The sequence below is a fragment of the Leuresthes tenuis genome, unplaced genomic scaffold (genome assembly GCF_036924035.1).
Source record: "Leuresthes tenuis unplaced genomic scaffold, fLeuTen1.0.hap1 SCAF_11, whole genome shotgun sequence".
Classification (NCBI taxonomy): Eukaryota; Metazoa; Chordata; class Actinopteri; order Atheriniformes; family Atherinopsidae; genus Leuresthes; species Leuresthes tenuis.
The window spans coordinates 28,754,294-28,770,537 of NW_027325365.1; the positions used below are offsets into that span (position 1 = coordinate 28,754,294).

General features: G+C 41.2%; 1 protein-coding gene and 3 non-coding genes across 4 annotated transcripts in view; 3 read left to right on the plus strand and 1 right to left on the minus strand.

Moving 5' to 3' along the window:
- Positions 1-16,244, minus strand: part of LOC140317801 (insulin-like growth factor 2 mRNA-binding protein 1) — a 60,689-nt gene that overhangs the window by 25,074 nt on the left and 19,371 nt on the right. The window lies entirely within an intron of this gene.
- On the plus strand, positions 977-1,090 carry LOC140318785 (U5 spliceosomal RNA). Its single transcript, XR_011917929.1, has one exon. It is a non-coding gene; the product is annotated as a U5 spliceosomal RNA (small nuclear RNA).
- LOC140318743 (U2 spliceosomal RNA) lies at positions 1,399-1,584 on the plus strand. The gene has a single exon (XR_011917889.1). It is a non-coding gene; the product is annotated as a U2 spliceosomal RNA (small nuclear RNA).
- Positions 1,654-1,844, plus strand: LOC140318700 (U2 spliceosomal RNA). Its single transcript, XR_011917853.1, has one exon. It is a non-coding gene; the product is annotated as a U2 spliceosomal RNA (small nuclear RNA).

Here is a 16,244-nt window from a genome sequence, read left to right on the forward strand (position 1 = left end):
TCTTATGTTGTCAGTTGCTATATATGAATAAGTGGGTAGCTACTGACAAGCATTAAGCATGTCACACAGCCCAAACATATAACATTTCAGGACACACCACACAGTTAACAACCACAGTGAAGCGTGTCAAAGCCCAAACATGTAACATTCAACAGGACACTTACACAACACATTCAAATCAAACAGTGAGACAACATACAAGAACATATACCCCAGCCGGCATTGCTCCCTGCCAATTTTCCTACAGCTCACTATGTGTGCGCACACCTTTATTCACAAACTCTTCAACTTATACTCGTTTACCGAAGCTGCTACAGCTTGATTGGCCGAATACCCTTAGATCCTATTTCGGTGAATTTGACATCTGCCTTACATGTAACAGATTAGCGGTTTAGCAGTTTTAATTTAGTTTGAGTGAAGGAATTCATTTTAGAGCAAAATCCGAAATCGTGAAGAACTCATGAAAGTAAGCTTATTCTCGGATTCCTGAAACTTTAGATTTGCTCTTTCTTTTACTGCAAAATACAACGTTGTTTTTTTTGTTTAAATCTTTCTAGACATGGTAAATATGAAGGACAAAGCGGTTTTAACATAGTTTGAGTGAAGGAATTCATTTTATAGATAAAATCCCAAGAGTCTGCTGAGAAAAGAGAGTGAATGCGAAGTAGACTTTAATACGGCTCTGGGAGCGAGCCGAGTATGGGCTAACCGGGAGAATTGCTTGAAAGAAACGCAACACCGAATGAGCGGTCAGAACAAAGCCTCAATACGGTGTTCCCGTGGTGTTTTAGTTGCTGCCTTGTCTTTTGCACAGAGTAAAAGACAAGGCAGCCATCGAATAGGGCCCGATTGTTCCTACTTGGTCAGCCGAGGAGCAAGGGGGGGGGAGCAAGCGTCTCAACCAAGCACAGCTCACCATGGGGAAGGTGGCTATGCCAACTAGCCTGATGCCCTGCTCCCGCAGTGACGGATAATCGTACTCTGGTTTCTCTTCATAACGTACAAGTCTTTCGCCTTTTACTAAAAACTTCTGTGGAGAGCAGCACTAATGAGTTGTTTCTATTTTTGGCAGGCTTTACCTATGCGGGTGAAGCCCTTTCTGTCTGTGCAAAAGAAATCTTGTTACTGTGCAGAGTGACTTCTCTGAGTAGAGTCGCCTTACTTGTTGCGACTGTGCCGATGTTCGAAGCTGGAGTGCAAAGTTGTTGCTTGAATGGTGCTCGCTTGAGCGTGCGGGAGTGCAAAGTTATACCAGTTAAAAGGGCTGAAGAGTGCTCAGTACAGCGGGTGGGCGGAGGTGCAAAGTGACACTCTGGCCACCTATGGCCATAAAAAGAACACCGCTACAAGTGCGCAATGTGCCAGGAAGGGCACTCGGACGTGAACCAGTGGACAGTTATCGCTTCTCGGCCTTTTGGCTAAGATCAAGTGTAGTATCTGTTCTTATCAGTTTAATATCTGATATGTCCTATATACGAGGACTACATATTAAATGGATTTTTAGCAATAGGAGTTGAAATTGGAGCTTGCTCAGTGCAGCGGGTGGGCGGAGGTGCAAAGTGACACTCTGGCCACCTATGGCCATAAAAAGAATACCGCTACATGTGCGCATTGTGCCAAGAAGGGCCCTCGGACGTGAACCAGTGAACAGTTATCGCTTCTCGGCCTTTTGGCTGAGCTCAAGTGTAGTATCTGTTCTTATCAGTTTAATGTCTGATATGTCCTCTATACGAGGACTATATGTTAAATGGAATTTTTGCAATAGGAGTTGAAAAAGGAGCTTGCTCCGTTCACTTCAAGCATCGACCCAGTACTGCAGTGCCTCTGGGAACGGTGCGCTCTTCTCTGCTCTTGTGAAAAAGCAAACAGCGGTGCAGGATGGAAGTTTCAGGGAGCCCAAGATGAAACTGTCTTTTAGTCTGCTGAGAAATGAGAGTGAATACGATGTAGACTTTAACACGGCTCTGGGAGCAAGCCGAGCGTGGGCTAACCGGGAGAATTGCTTGAAAGAAACGCAACACCGAATAAGCGGTCAGAACAAAGCCTCAATACGGTGTTCCCGTGTTGTTTTTGTAGTTTGAGAAAGAACAACTTAATCTTCAGCAATCAGTATAAAAAGAGGGTAAGAAAAGGTGCAAATGCCAGCCATACATCACTAAAAGGTGGAGCGGAAGTATTCGGCTGCAAGTAGGTGTGAATGTCCGACCATAATTTGTAAAAAGCGGGTAAGACAAGGTTCGAATGCCCGACTATATATTACCAAAAGCGAGAGGAGAGGTCTTCGGATGAGAGTGGGTGAGAATTTCCAACCATAATCTATAAAATGCGGTGAAAAAAAGGTGTGAATAACCGAACATACACCATCAAAAGAGGGAGCGGAGGTTTTCCACTGTAAGAAGGTGGGAATGTCCGACCATAGTTGGTAAAAAGCGGGTAAGAAAACGTTAAAATACCCGACTGTACACAATCAATAGCGGGAGCGGAGTTGTTCGGCTACAAGAAGGTGTGATAGTCCGACCATGGTTTGTAAAAAGCGGGTAAGAAACGTTGCGAATGCCCGACAATGTATGATCAAAAAGAGGGAGCGGAGGTTTTCGGCTACAAGAAGGTTTGAATGTCCGACCATAGTTTGTAAAAAGCGGGTAAGAAAAGGTTCAAATGCCCAACTATATACCATCAAAAGCGGGAGCGGAGGTGTCCCGCTGTAAGAAGGTGTGAACGTCCGACCAAAGTTTGTAAAAAGCAGTTAAGAAAAGGTTCGAATATCCAACCAAACAAAATCAAAAGCGGGAGCAGAGCTGTTCTACAGCAAGTAGGTGTGAATGTCAGATCATAATTTGCAAAAAGCTGATGAGAAAGGGTGAGAATGTCCGACCATAATTGCTGAAAAATGTGTTAGAAAAGACTAGAATGCCGGAGCATACATCATCAAAAGCGGGAGAAGTGGTGTTCGGCTGCAAATAGGTGTGATTGTCCAGCCATAATTACTCACAAACGGGTAAGAAAAGGTAGTATTGCCAGACCATACATGATCAAAACAGGGAGCGGAGGTGGTTCAGCTGCAAGGTGTGAATTTCTAACTAAAGTTTGTAAAAAGCGGGTAAGACAAGGTGCGAATGCCCAACAATGTATGATCAAAAGAGGGAGCGGAGGTTTTCGGCTGCAAGGTCTGAATGTCTAACCATAATTTGTAAAAACCTGGGATGAAAAGGCTCGAAAGCCCGACTATATACCATCAAAAGCAGGAGCGGAGGTGTTCAGCTGCAAGAAGGTCTGAATGTCCGACTTAAGTTCAAATATATTAACAAAAGCGGGAGGAGAGGTCTTCGGATGAAAGTGGTTGAGAATTTCCAACCATAATCTATAAAATGCGGTGAAAAAAAAGGTGTTATAGAACACTAAAAGGTGGAGCGGAAGTGTTCGGCTGCAAGAAGGTGTGAATGTCCGACTATATTTGGTGAAAAGCAGGTGAAGCAAGGTCTGATAGCCCAACCTTACATCATCAAAAGCGAGATCAGAGGTGTTTGGCTGCAAGAAGGCCATAGTTTGCCAAAAGCGGGTAAGGTGAGAATGACCGACTAAATATCAACAAAAGTGGGGGCAGAGGTCTTCGGATGCAAGTGGGTGTGAATATCCCACCATACAAGTATGGTGGAGAGGAAGCTGTGAATGGCCAACCATAGTTTGGAAAAAGCGGGTGAGAAAAGGTGCGAATGTCAAACCATACATGATCAAAACAGGGAGCGGAGGTGTTTGGCTGCGACAAGGTGTGAATGTCCACCCATAATTAATGAAAAGCGGGCAACAAGTAGGTTTGAATGCCCAACCATACATCATCAAAAGCAGGAGTGGATGTGTTTGGCTACAAGAAGGTTTGAATGTCCGACCATAGTTGGTAAAAAGCGGGCAAGAAAAGGTTAAAATACCCGACTGTACACAATCAATAGCGGGAGCGGAGTTGTTCAGCTACTAGAAGGTGTGAAAGTCCACCCATGGTTTGTAAAAAGCGGGTAACAAAAGGTACGAATGCCCGAATATATACCATCAAAAGCGGAAGCGGAGTTGTTCGGCTGCAAGAAGGTGTGAACGTCCGACCAAAGTTTGTAAAAAGCAGTTAAGAAAAGTTTCAAATATCCAACCAAACATAATCAAAAGCGGGAGCAGAGCTGTTCGACTGCAAGTAGGTGTGAATGTCAGATCATAATTTGCAAAAAGCTGATGAGAAAGGGTGAGAATGCCCGACTATACACCATCAAATGCGGGAGCGGAAGTGTTCGGCTGTGAGTAGGTGTGAATATCCGACCATAATTGCTGAAAAATGTGTTAGAAAAGACTAGAATGCCGGACCATACATCATCAAAAGCGGGAGAAGTGGTGTTCGGCTGCAAGTAGGTGTGATTGTCCAGCCATAAATACTCACAAACGGGTAAGAAAAGGTAGTATTGCCAGACCATACATGATCAAAACAGGGAGCGGAGGTTTTCGGCTACAAGAAGGTTTGAATGTCCGACCATAGTTTGTAAAAAGCGGGTAAGAAAAGGTTCAAATGCCCAACTATATACCATCAAAAGCGGGAGCGGAGGTGTCCCGCTGTAAGAAGGTGTGAACGTCCGACCAAAGTTTGTAAAAAGCAGTTAAGAAAAGGTTCGAATATCCAACCAAACAAAATCAAAAGTGGGAGCAGAGCTGTTCTACTGCAAGTAGGTGTGAATGTCAGATCATAATTTGCAAAAAGCTGATGAGAAAGGGTGAGAATGTCCGACCATAATTGCTGAAAAATGTGTTAGAAAAGACTAGAATGCCGGAGCATACATCATCAAAAGCGGGAGAAGTGGTGTTCGGCTGCAAATAGGTGTGATTGTCCAGCCATAATTACTCACAAACGGGTAAGAAAAGGTAGTATTGCCAGACCATACATGATCAAAACAGGGAGCGGAGGTGGTTCAGCTGCAAGGTGTGAATTTCTAACTAAAGTTTGTAAAAAGCGGGTAAGACAAGGTGCGAATGCCCAACAATGTATGATCAAAAGAGGGAGCGGAGGTTTTCGGCTGCAAGGTCTGAATGTCTAACCATAATTTGTAAAAACCTGGGATGAAAAGGCTCGAAAGCCCGACTATATACCATCAAAAGCAGGAGCGGAGGTGTTCAGCTGCAAGAAGGTCTGAATGTCCGACTTAAGTTCAAATATATTAACAAAAGCGGGAGGAGAGGTCTTCGGATGAAAGTGGTTGAGAATTTCCAACCATAATCTATAAAATGCGGTGAAAAAAAAGGTGTTATAGAACACTAAAAGGTGGAGCGGAAGTGTTCGGCTGCAAGAAGGTGTGAATGTCCGACTATATTTGGTGAAAAGCAGGTGAAGCAAGGTCTGATAGCCCAACCTTACATCATCAAAAGCGAGATCAGAGGTGTTTGGCTGCAAGAAGGCCATAGTTTGCCAAAAGCGGGTAAGGTGAGAATGACCGACTAAATATCAACAAAAGTGGGGGCAGAGGTCTTCGGATGCAAGTGGGTGTGAATATCCCACCATACAAGTATGGTGGAGAGGAAGCTGTGAATGGCCAACCATAGTTTGGAAAAAGCGGGTGAGAAAAGGTGCGAATGTCAAACCATACATGATCAAAACAGGGAGCGGAGGTGTTTGGCTGCGACAAGGTGTGAATGTCCACCCATAATTAATGAAAAGCGGGCAACAAGTAGGTTTGAATGCCCAACCATACATCATCAAAAGCAGGAGTGGATGTGTTTGGCTACAAGAAGGTTTGAATGTCCGACCATAGTTGGTAAAAAGCGGGCAAGAAAAGGTTAAAATACCCGACTGTACACAATCAATAGCGGGAGCGGAGTTGTTCAGCTACTAGAAGGTGTGAAAGTCCACCCATGGTTTGTAAAAAGCGGGTAACAAAAGGTACGAATGCCCGAATATATACCATCAAAAGCGGAAGCGGAGTTGTTCGGCTGCAAGAAGGTGTGAACGTCCGACCAAAGTTTGTAAAAAGCAGTTAAGAAAAGTTTCAAATATCCAACCAAACATAATCAAAAGCGGGAGCAGAGCTGTTCGACTGCAAGTAGGTGTGAATGTCAGATCATAATTTGCAAAAAGCTGATGAGAAAGGGTGAGAATGCCCGACTATACACCATCAAATGCGGGAGCGGAAGTGTTCGGCTGTGAGTAGGTGTGAATATCCGACCATAATTGCTGAAAAATGTGTTAGAAAAGACTAGAATGCCGGACCATACATCATCAAAAGCGGGAGAAGTGGTGTTCGGCTGCAAGTAGGTGTGATTGTCCAGCCATAAATACTCACAAACGGGTAAGAAAAGGTAGTATTGCCAGACCATACATGATCAAAACAGGGAGCGGTGGTGGTTCAGCTGCAAGGTGTGAATTTCTGACTAAAGTTTGTAAAAAGCGGGTAAGACAAGTTGCGAATGCCCGACAATGTATGATCAAAAGAGGGAGCGGAGGTTTTCGGCTGCAAGGTCTGAATGTCCAACCATAATTTGTAAAAACCGGGGATGAAAAGGCTCTAAAGCCCGACTATATACCATCAAAAGCAGGAGCGGAGGTGTTCAGCTGCAAGAAGGTCTGAATGTCCGACTTAAGTTCAAATATATTAACAAAAGCGGGAGGAGAGGTCTTCGGATGAGAGTGGTTGAGAATTTCCAACCATAATCTATAAAATGCGGTGAAAAAAAAGGTGTGATAGAACACTAAAAGGTGGAGCGGAAGTGTTCGGCTGCAATAAGGTGTGAATGTCCGACTATATTTGGTGAAAAGCAGGTGAAGCAAGGTCTGATAGCCCAACCTTACATCATCAAAAGCGAGATCAGAGGTGTTTGGCTGCAAGAAGGCCATAGTTTGCCAAAAGCGGGTAAGGTGAGAATGACCGACTAAATATCAACAAAAGTGGGGGCAGAGGTCTTCGGATGCAAGTGGGTGTGAATATCCCACCATACAAGTATGGTGGAGAGGAAGCTGTGAATGGCCGACCATAGTTTGCAAAAAGCGGGTGAGAAAAGGTGCGAATGTCAAACCATACATGATCAAAACAGGGAGCGGAGGTGTTTGGCTGCGACAAGGTGTGAATGTCCACCCATAATTAATGAAAAGCGGGCAACAAGTAGGTTCGAATGCCCAACCATACATCATCAAAAGCAGGAGTGGATGTGTTTGGCTACAAGAAGGTTTGAATGTCCGACCATAGTTTGTAAAAAGCGGTTAAGAAAAGGTTCGAATGCCCGAACATACACCATCAAAAGAGGGAGCGGAGGTTTTCCGCTGTAAGAAGGTGTGAATGTCCGACCATAGTTGGTAAAAAGCGGGTAAGAAAACGTTTAAATACCCGACTGTACACAATCAATAGCGGGAGCGGAGTTGTTCGGCTACAAGAAGGTGTGATAGTCCGACCATGGTTTGTAAAAAGCGGGTAAGAAAAGTTGTGAATGCCCGACAATGTATGATCAAAAAGAGGGAGCGGAGGTTTTCGGCTACAAGAAGGTTTGAATGTCCGACCATAGTTTGTAAAAAGCGGGTAAGAAAAGGTTCGAATGCCCTACTATACACCATCAAAAGCGGGAGCGGAGGTGTTCCGCTGTAAGAAGGTGTGAACGTCCGACCAAAGTTTGTAAAAAGCAGTTAAGAAAAGGTTCGAATATCCAACCAAACACAATCAAAAGTGGGAGCAGAGCTGTTCGACTGCAAGTAGGTGTGAATGTCAGATCATAATTTGCAAAAAGCTGATGAGAAAGGGTGAGAATGCCCGACTATACACCATCAAATGCGGGAGCGGAAGTGTTCGGCTGTGAGTAGGTGTGAAGGTCCGACCGTAATGGCTGAAAAATGTGTTAGAAAAGACTAGAATGCTGGACCATACATCATCAAAAGCGGGAGAAGTGGTGTTCGGCTGCAAGTAGGTGTGAATGTTCAGCCATAATTACCCACAAACGGGTAAGAAAAGGTAGTATTGCCAGACCATACATGATCAAAAGCTGGAGTGGAGGTGATCAGCTGCAAGAAGGTCTGAATGTCCACCAATTACTGAAAAATCGACTACAACAAAGAACAACATTGGACAGTAGAAGAAGTTGAAATCGATCTAGACATTGATAAATATGAAGGACAAAGCAGTTTTAACTTGGTTTGAGTGAAGGAATTCATTTTATACATAAAATCCCAAATCATGCAGAATGTATGAAAATAAGCTTATTCTCGGATTCCTGATCCTTCAGTGTTGCTCTTTCCTCTAATGCGAAATCCAATGTTGTTCTTTGTTGAAATCGATCTAGACATTGATAAATATGAAGGACAAAACAGTTTTAACTTGGTTTGAGTGAAGGAATTCATTTTATACATAAAATCCCAAATCATGCAGAATGTATGAAAATAAGCTTATTCTCGGATTCCTGATCCTTCAGTGTTGCTCTTTCCTCTAATGCGAAATCCAATGTTGTTCTTTGTTGAAATCGATCTAGACATTGATAAATATGAAGGACAAAACAGTTTTAACTTGGTTTGAGTGAAGGAATTCATTTTATAGCAAAATCCCAAATCATGCAGAACGTATGAAAATAAGCTTATTCTCGGATTCCGAAAACTTTTGATTTAATCTTTCTTTTACTGCAGAGTACAACGTTGTTTTTTTGTTTAAATCTATCTAGACATTGAGAAATATGAAGGTAAAAGCTGTTTTAACATAGTTTGAGTGAAGGAATTCATTTTATAGATAAAATCCCAAATCATGCAGAACTCCTCAAAAGGGGCGTGTGGCTTAATCACAAGTGTGATTCTTTCTCATTCAGGGTAATATGAGGAAGTTTATGCTTGAAATATATGTAGAAATGGGTACATATGAAGGACAAACCAGTTTTAACTTGGTTTGAGTGAAGGAATTCATTTTATACATAAAATCCCAAATCATGTAGAACTCCTCAAAAGGGGCGTATAGCTTAATCACAAGTGTGATTCTTTCTCATTCAGGGTAATATGAGGAAGTTTATGCTTGAAATATATGTAGAAATGGGTACATATGAAGGACAAACCAGTTTTAACTTGGTTTGAGTGAAGGAATTCATTTTATACATAAAATCCTAAATCATGCAGAACGTATGAAAAGAAGCTTATTCTTGGATTCCTGATCCTTCAGTGTTGCTCTTTCTTCTACTGCAAAATCAAATGTTGTTCTTTGTTTAAATCGATCTAGACATTGATAAATATGAAGTTAAAAGCAGTTTTAACATAGTTTGAGGGAAGGAATTCATTTTATAGTAAAATCCGAAATCGTACAGAACGTATGAAAATAAGCTTATTCTCGGATTCCTGATCCTTCAGTGTTGCTCTTTCTTCTACTGCAAAATACAATGTTGCTCTTTGTTGAAGTCGATCTAGACATTGATAAATATGAAGGACAAAGCAGTTTTCACTTGGTTTGAGTGAAGGAATTCATTTTATACATAAAATCCCAAATCATGCAGAACTCATGAAAATAAGCTTATTCTCGGATTCTGAAAACTTTTGATTTAATCTTTTTTTACTGCAAAATACAACGTTGGTTTTTTTTGTTTAAATCTATCTAGACATTGATAAATATGAAGGTAAAATCTGTTTTAACATAGTTTGAGTGAAGGAATTCATTTTATAGATAAAATCCCAAATCATGCAGAACTCCTCAAAAGGGGCGTGTGGCTTAATCACAAGTGTGATTCTTTCTCATTCAGGGTAATATTAGGAAGTTTATGCTTGAAATATATGTAGAAATGGGTACATATGAAGGAAAAACCAGTTTTAACTTGGTTTGAGTGAAGGAATTCATTTTATACATAAAATCCCAAATCATGCAGAACGTATGAAAAGAAGCTTATTCTTGGATTCCTGATCCTCCAGTGTTGCTCTTTCTTCTACTGCAAAATCCAATGTTGTTCTTTGTTGAAATCGATCTAGACATTGATAAATATGAAGTTAAAAGCAGTTTTAACATAGTTTGAGGGAAGGAATTCATTTTATAGTAAAATCCGACATCGTACAGAACGTATGAAAATAAGCTTATTCTCGGATTCCTGATCCTTCAGTGTTGCTCTTTCTTCTACTGCAAAATACAATGTTGCTCTTTGTTGAAGTCGATCTAGACATTGATAAATATGAAGGACAAAGCAGTTTTCACTTGGTTTGCGTGAAGGAATTCATTTTATAGATAAAATCCCAAATCATGCAGAACTCATGAAAATAAGCTTATTCTCGGATTCCGAAAACTTTTGATTTAATCTTTCTTTTACTGCAAAATACAACGTTGGTTTTTTTTGTTTAAATCTATCTAGACATTGATAAATATGAAGGTAAAAGCTGTTTTAACATAGTTTGAGTGAAGGAATTAATTTTATAGATAAAATCCCAAATCATGCAGAACTCCTCAAAAGGGGCGTGTGGCTTAATCACAATTGTGGTTCTTTCTCATTCAGGGTAATATGAGGAAGTTTATGCTTGAAATATATGTAGAAATGGGTACATATGAAGGACAAATTAGTTTTCACTTGGTTTGCGTGAAGGAATTCATTTTATAGATAAAATCCCAAATCATGCAGAACTCATGAAAATAAGCTTATTCTCGGATTCCGAAAACTTTTGATTTAATCTTTCTTTTACTGCAAAATACAACGTTGGTTTTTTTTGTTTAAATCTATCTAGACATTGATAAATATGAAGGTAAAAGCTGTTTTAACATAGTTTGAGTGAAGGAATTAATTTTATAGATAAAATCCCAAATCATGCAGAACTCCTCAAAAGGGGCGTATAGCTTAATCACAAGTGTGATTCTTTCTCATTCAGGGTAATATGAGGAAGTTTATGTTTGAAATATATGTAGAAATGGGTACATATGAAGGACAAACCAGTTTTAACTTGGTTTGAGTGAAGGAATTCATTTTATACATAAAATCCCAAATCATGCAGAACGTATGAAAAGAAGCTTATTCTTGGATTCCTGATCCTTCAGTGTTGCTCTTTCTTCTACTGCAAAATCCAATGTTGTTCTTTGTTGAAATCGATCTAGACATTGATAAATATGAAGTTAAAATCAGTTTTAACATAGTTTGAGGGAAGGAATTCATTTTATAGTAAAATCCGAAATCGTACAGAACTCATGAAAATAAGCTTATTCTCGGATTCCTAAAACCTTTGATTTGCTCTTTCTTTTACTGCAAAGTACAACGTTGTTTTTTTTTTGTTTAAATATATCTAGACATTGATAAATATGAAGGTAAAAGCCTCTTTAACATAGTTTGAGTGAAGGAATTCATTTTAAAACAAAATCCCAACACATGCAGAACTCATGAAAAGCTTATTCTCGGATGCAAAGTACAACGTGTTTTTTTTTTGTTTAAATCTATCTCGACATTCATAAATATGGAAGGACAAAGCAGTTTTAACTTAGTTTGAGTGAAGGAATTCATTTTATAGCAAAATCCTAAATCGTGCAGAACTCATGAAAGCAAGCTTATACTCGGATTCCTGAAACTTTAGATTTGCTCTTTCTTTTACTGCAAAGTACATCGTTGTTTTTTGTTGAAATCTATCTGGACATAGATAAATACCAGCCGAACATCTCTGCTGCCACTTTTGATAATTTATGGTTGGGCATTCTTACCTTTTCTTACCCGCTTTTTACAAATTATGATCTGACATCCACACCCACTTGCAGTCGAACACCTTCTCTCCCGCTTATGATCATGTGCGGTTTGATATTCGAAAAATTTCTTTCATGTTTTCTAGCAATTATTAATGGACATTCAGACCGTCTTACAGTAGAGCTCCTCCGCTCCCTCTTTTGATAGTGTATGTTCGGGCATTCGAACCTTTCCCTACCCGCTTTTTACAAAGTATAGTCGGACATTCAAACCTTCTTGTAGCCGAACACATCCACTCCTGCTTTTGATGATGTATGGCTGGGCATTCGCACCTTTTCTTACCCATTTTTCAGTAATTATGGGTGGACATTCAGACCTTCTTACAGCAGAACACCTCCTCTGCCGCTTTTTATTGTGTATAGTCTGGCTTTCGAGCCTTTTCTTCCCCGGTTTTTACAAATTATGGTTGGACATTCAGACCTTCTTGCAGCCGAAAACCTCCGCTCCCTCTTTTGATCATACATTGTCGGGCATTCGCACCTTGTCTTAGCCGCTTTTTACAAACTTTAGTCGGACATTCACACCTTCTTGCAGCTGAACCACCGCCGCTCCCTCTTTTGATGGTGTATGTTCGGGCATTCAAACCTTTTCTTACCCGCTTTTTACAAATTATGGTCGAACATTCACACCTACTTGCAGCCGAACACTTCCGCTCCACCTTTTAGTGATGTAGGGTTGGCATTTCCACCTTTTCTTACACTCTTTTTATACTGATTGCTGAAGATTAAGTTGTTCTTTCTCAAACTACAAATTTTTTTTAATTGTTGAAACTTGATTTGAAGTGGATAAATAAGGAGGACAAACAGTTTTAAGTCAGGCTGATAGAAGGAATTAATTTTAATGCAAAATCTGTATTTCGTCATATGTCGAGAGATGCTTATTGCTGAAGAAGTTCTTTCTCATTCTACAAAGTATAACGTTGTTTATCATTGAAACTTGATTAGACATGAATAAATATGAAGGACAAAGCAGTCTTTTGAAGAAAAGAAAAGGTGCGGATGCAAGTGGGTGTAAATAACCCACTATACAAGTAAGGTGGAGAGGAAGCTGTGAATGGGCGATCATAGTTTGCAAAAAGCGGGTGAAAAAAGGTGCGAATGTCAAACCATACATGATCAAAACAGGGAGCGGAGGTGTTTGGCTGCGACAAGGTGTGAATGTCCACCCAAAATTAATGAAAAGCGGGCAACAAGTAGGTTCAAATGCCCAACCATACATCATCAAAAGCAGGAGTGGATGTGTTCGGCTACAAGAAAGTTTGAATGTCCGACCATAGTTTGTAAAAAGCGGGTAAGAAAAGGTTCGAACACCCGAATATATACCATCAAAAGCGGAAGCGGAGGTGTTTGGCTGAAAGAAGGTGTGAACGTCCGACCAAAGTTTGTAAAAAGCAGTTAAGAAAAGGTTCGAATATCCAACCAAACATAATCAAAAGCGGGAGCAGAGCTGTTCGACTGCAAGTAGGTGTGAATGTCAGATCATAATTTGCAAAAAGCTGATGAGAAAGGTTCGAATGCCCGACTATACACCATCAAATGCGGGAGCGGAAGTGTTCGGCTGTGAGTAGGTGTTAATCTCTGACCATAATTGCTGAAAAATGTGTTAGAAAAGACTAGAATGCCGGAACATACATCATCAAAAGCGGGAGAAATGGTGTACGGCTTAGAGTAGGTGTGAATGTCCAGCCATAATTACTCACAAACGGATAAGAAAAGGTAGTGTTGCCAGACCATACATGATCAAAACAGGGAGCGGAGGTGGTTCAGCTGCAAGAAGTTGTGAATTTCTGACTAAAGTTTGTAAAAAGCGGATAAGACAAGATGCGAATACCCGACAATGTATGATCAAAAGAGAAAGCGGAGATTTTCGGATGCAAGGGCTGAATGTCCAACCATAATTTGTAAAAACCGGGGATGAAAAGGCTAGAAAGCCCAACTATACACCATCAAAAGCGGGAGCGGAGGTGTTCAGCTGCAAGATGGTCTGAATGTCCACCAATAATTACTGAAAAATGGTTAAGAAAAGTTGCGAATGCCCAACCATACATCATCAAAAGCAGGAGTGGATGTGTTCGGCTACAAGAAGGTTTGAATGTCCAACTATAGTTTGTAAAAGGACGGTAAGAGAAGGTTAGAATGCCCGAACATACATCATCAAAAGAGGGAGCGAGGTGTTCCGCTGTAAGAAGGTGTGAATGTCCGACCATAGTTGGTAAAAAGCGGGTAAGAAAAGGTGAAAATACCCAACTGTACACAATCAAAAGAGGGAGCGGAGTTGTTCAGCTAAGAGAAGGTGTGAAAGTCCGACAATGGTTTGTAAAAAATGGGTAAGAAAATGTTCGTATGCCCGAATATACACCATCAAAAGCGGAAGCGGAGGTGTTCGGCTGCAAGAAGGTGTGAACGTCCGACCAAAGTTTGTAAAAAGCAGTTAAGAAAAGGTTCGAATATCCAACCAAACATAATCAATAGCGAGAGCAGAGCTGTTCGACTGCAAGTAGGTGTGAATATCAGATCATAATTTGCAAAAAGGTGATGAGAAAGGGTGAGTATGCCCGACTATACACCATCAAATGCGGGAGCGGAGTTGTTCGGCTGTGAGTAGGTGTGAAACTCCAACCATAATTGCTGAAAAATGTGTTAGAAAAGGTAAGAATGCCAGTCCATACATCATCAAAATCGGCAGAGGTGGGGTTCGGCTGCAAGTAGGTGTGAATGTCCAGCCATAATTACTCACAAATGGGTAAGAAAAGGTACTATTGCCAGACCATACATGATCAAAACAGGGAGCGGAGGTGGTTCAGCTGCAAGAAGTTGTGAATGTCCGACTATAGTTTGCAAAAAGCGGCTAAGACAAGGTGCGAATGCCCGACAATGTATGATCAAAAGAGGGAGCGGAGGTTTTCGGCTGCAAGAAGGTCTGAATGTCCACCCATAATTCCTGAAAAATGGGTAAAAAAACGGTGCTAATGCCCAACCATACATCATCAAAAGCAGGAGTGGATGTGTTCGGCTACAAGAAGGTTTGAATGTCCAGCAATAATTGCTTTAAAACATGAAAGAAAATTTTCGAATATCAAACCGCATATGATCATAAGCGGGAGAGGTGGTGTTCGGCTGCAAGTAGGTGTGAATGTCCAGCCATAATTACTCACAAATGGGTAAGAAAAGGTAGTATTGCCAGACCATACATGATCAAAACAGGGAGCGGAGGTGGTTCAGCTGCAAGAAGGGGTGAATGTCCGACTAAAGTTCAAATATATTAACAAAAGCGGCAGGAGAGATCTTTGGATGAGAGTGGTTGAGAATTTCCAACCATAATCTATAAAATGCAGTGAAAAAAAAGGTGTGATAGAACACTAAAAGGTGGAGCGGAAGTGTTCGGCTGCAAGAAGGTGTGAATGTCCGACTATATATGGTGAAAAGCAGGTGAAGCAAGGTCTGAATGCCCAACCTTACATCATCAAAAGCGAGATCAGAGATGTTTGGCTGCAAGAAGGCCATAGTTTGCCAAAAGCGGGTAAGGTTACTAATGACCGACTAAATATCAACAAAAGTGGGGGCGGAGGTCTTCGGATGCAAGTGGGTGTGAATATCCCACCATACAAGTATGGTGGAGAGGAAGCTGTGAATGGCCGACCATAGTTTGCAAAAAGCGGGTGATTAAAGGTGCGAATGTCCAACCATACATGATCAAAAAAGGGAGCGGAGGTGTTTGGCTGCGACAAGGTGTGAATGTCCACTCATAATTAATGAAAAGCGGGCAACAAGTAGGTTCGAATGCCCAACCATACATCATCAACAGCAGGAGGGGATGTGTTCGGCTACAAGAAGGTTTGAATGTCCAAGCATAGTTTGTAAAAAGCGAATAAGAAAAGGTTAGAATGCTCGACTATACACCATCAAAAGCTGGAGCGGAGGTTTTCCGCTGTAAGACGGTGTGAATGTCCGACCATAGTTGGTAAAAAGCGGGTAAGAAAAGGTTAAAATACCCGACTGTACACAATCAATAGCGGGAGCGGAGTTGTTCAGCTACAAGAAGGTGTGAAAGTCCACCCATGGTTTGTAAAAAGCGGGTAACAAAAGGTTCGAATGCCCGAATATATACCATCAAAAGCGGAAGCGGAGGTGTTCGGCTGCAAGAAGGTGTGAACGTCCGACCAAAGTTTGTAAAAAGCAGTTAAGAAAAAGTTTGAATATCCAACCAAACATAATTAAAAGCGGGAGCAGAGCTGTTCGACTGCAAGTAGGTGTGAATATCAGATCATAATTTGCAAAAAGCTGATGAAAAAGGGTGAGAAAGCCCTATACACCATCAAATGCGGGAGCTGAGTTGTTCGGCTGTGAGAAGGTGTGAATGTCGGACCATTATTGCTGAAAAATGTGTTAGAAAAGGTAAGAATGCTGGTCGATACATCATCAAAAGCAAGAGAGGTGGTGTTCGGCTGCAAGTAGGTGTGAATGTCCAGCCATAATTACTCACAAACGGATAAGAAAAGGTAGTATTGCCAGACCATACATGATCAAAACAGGGAGCGGAGGTGGTTCAGCTGCAAGAAGTTGTGA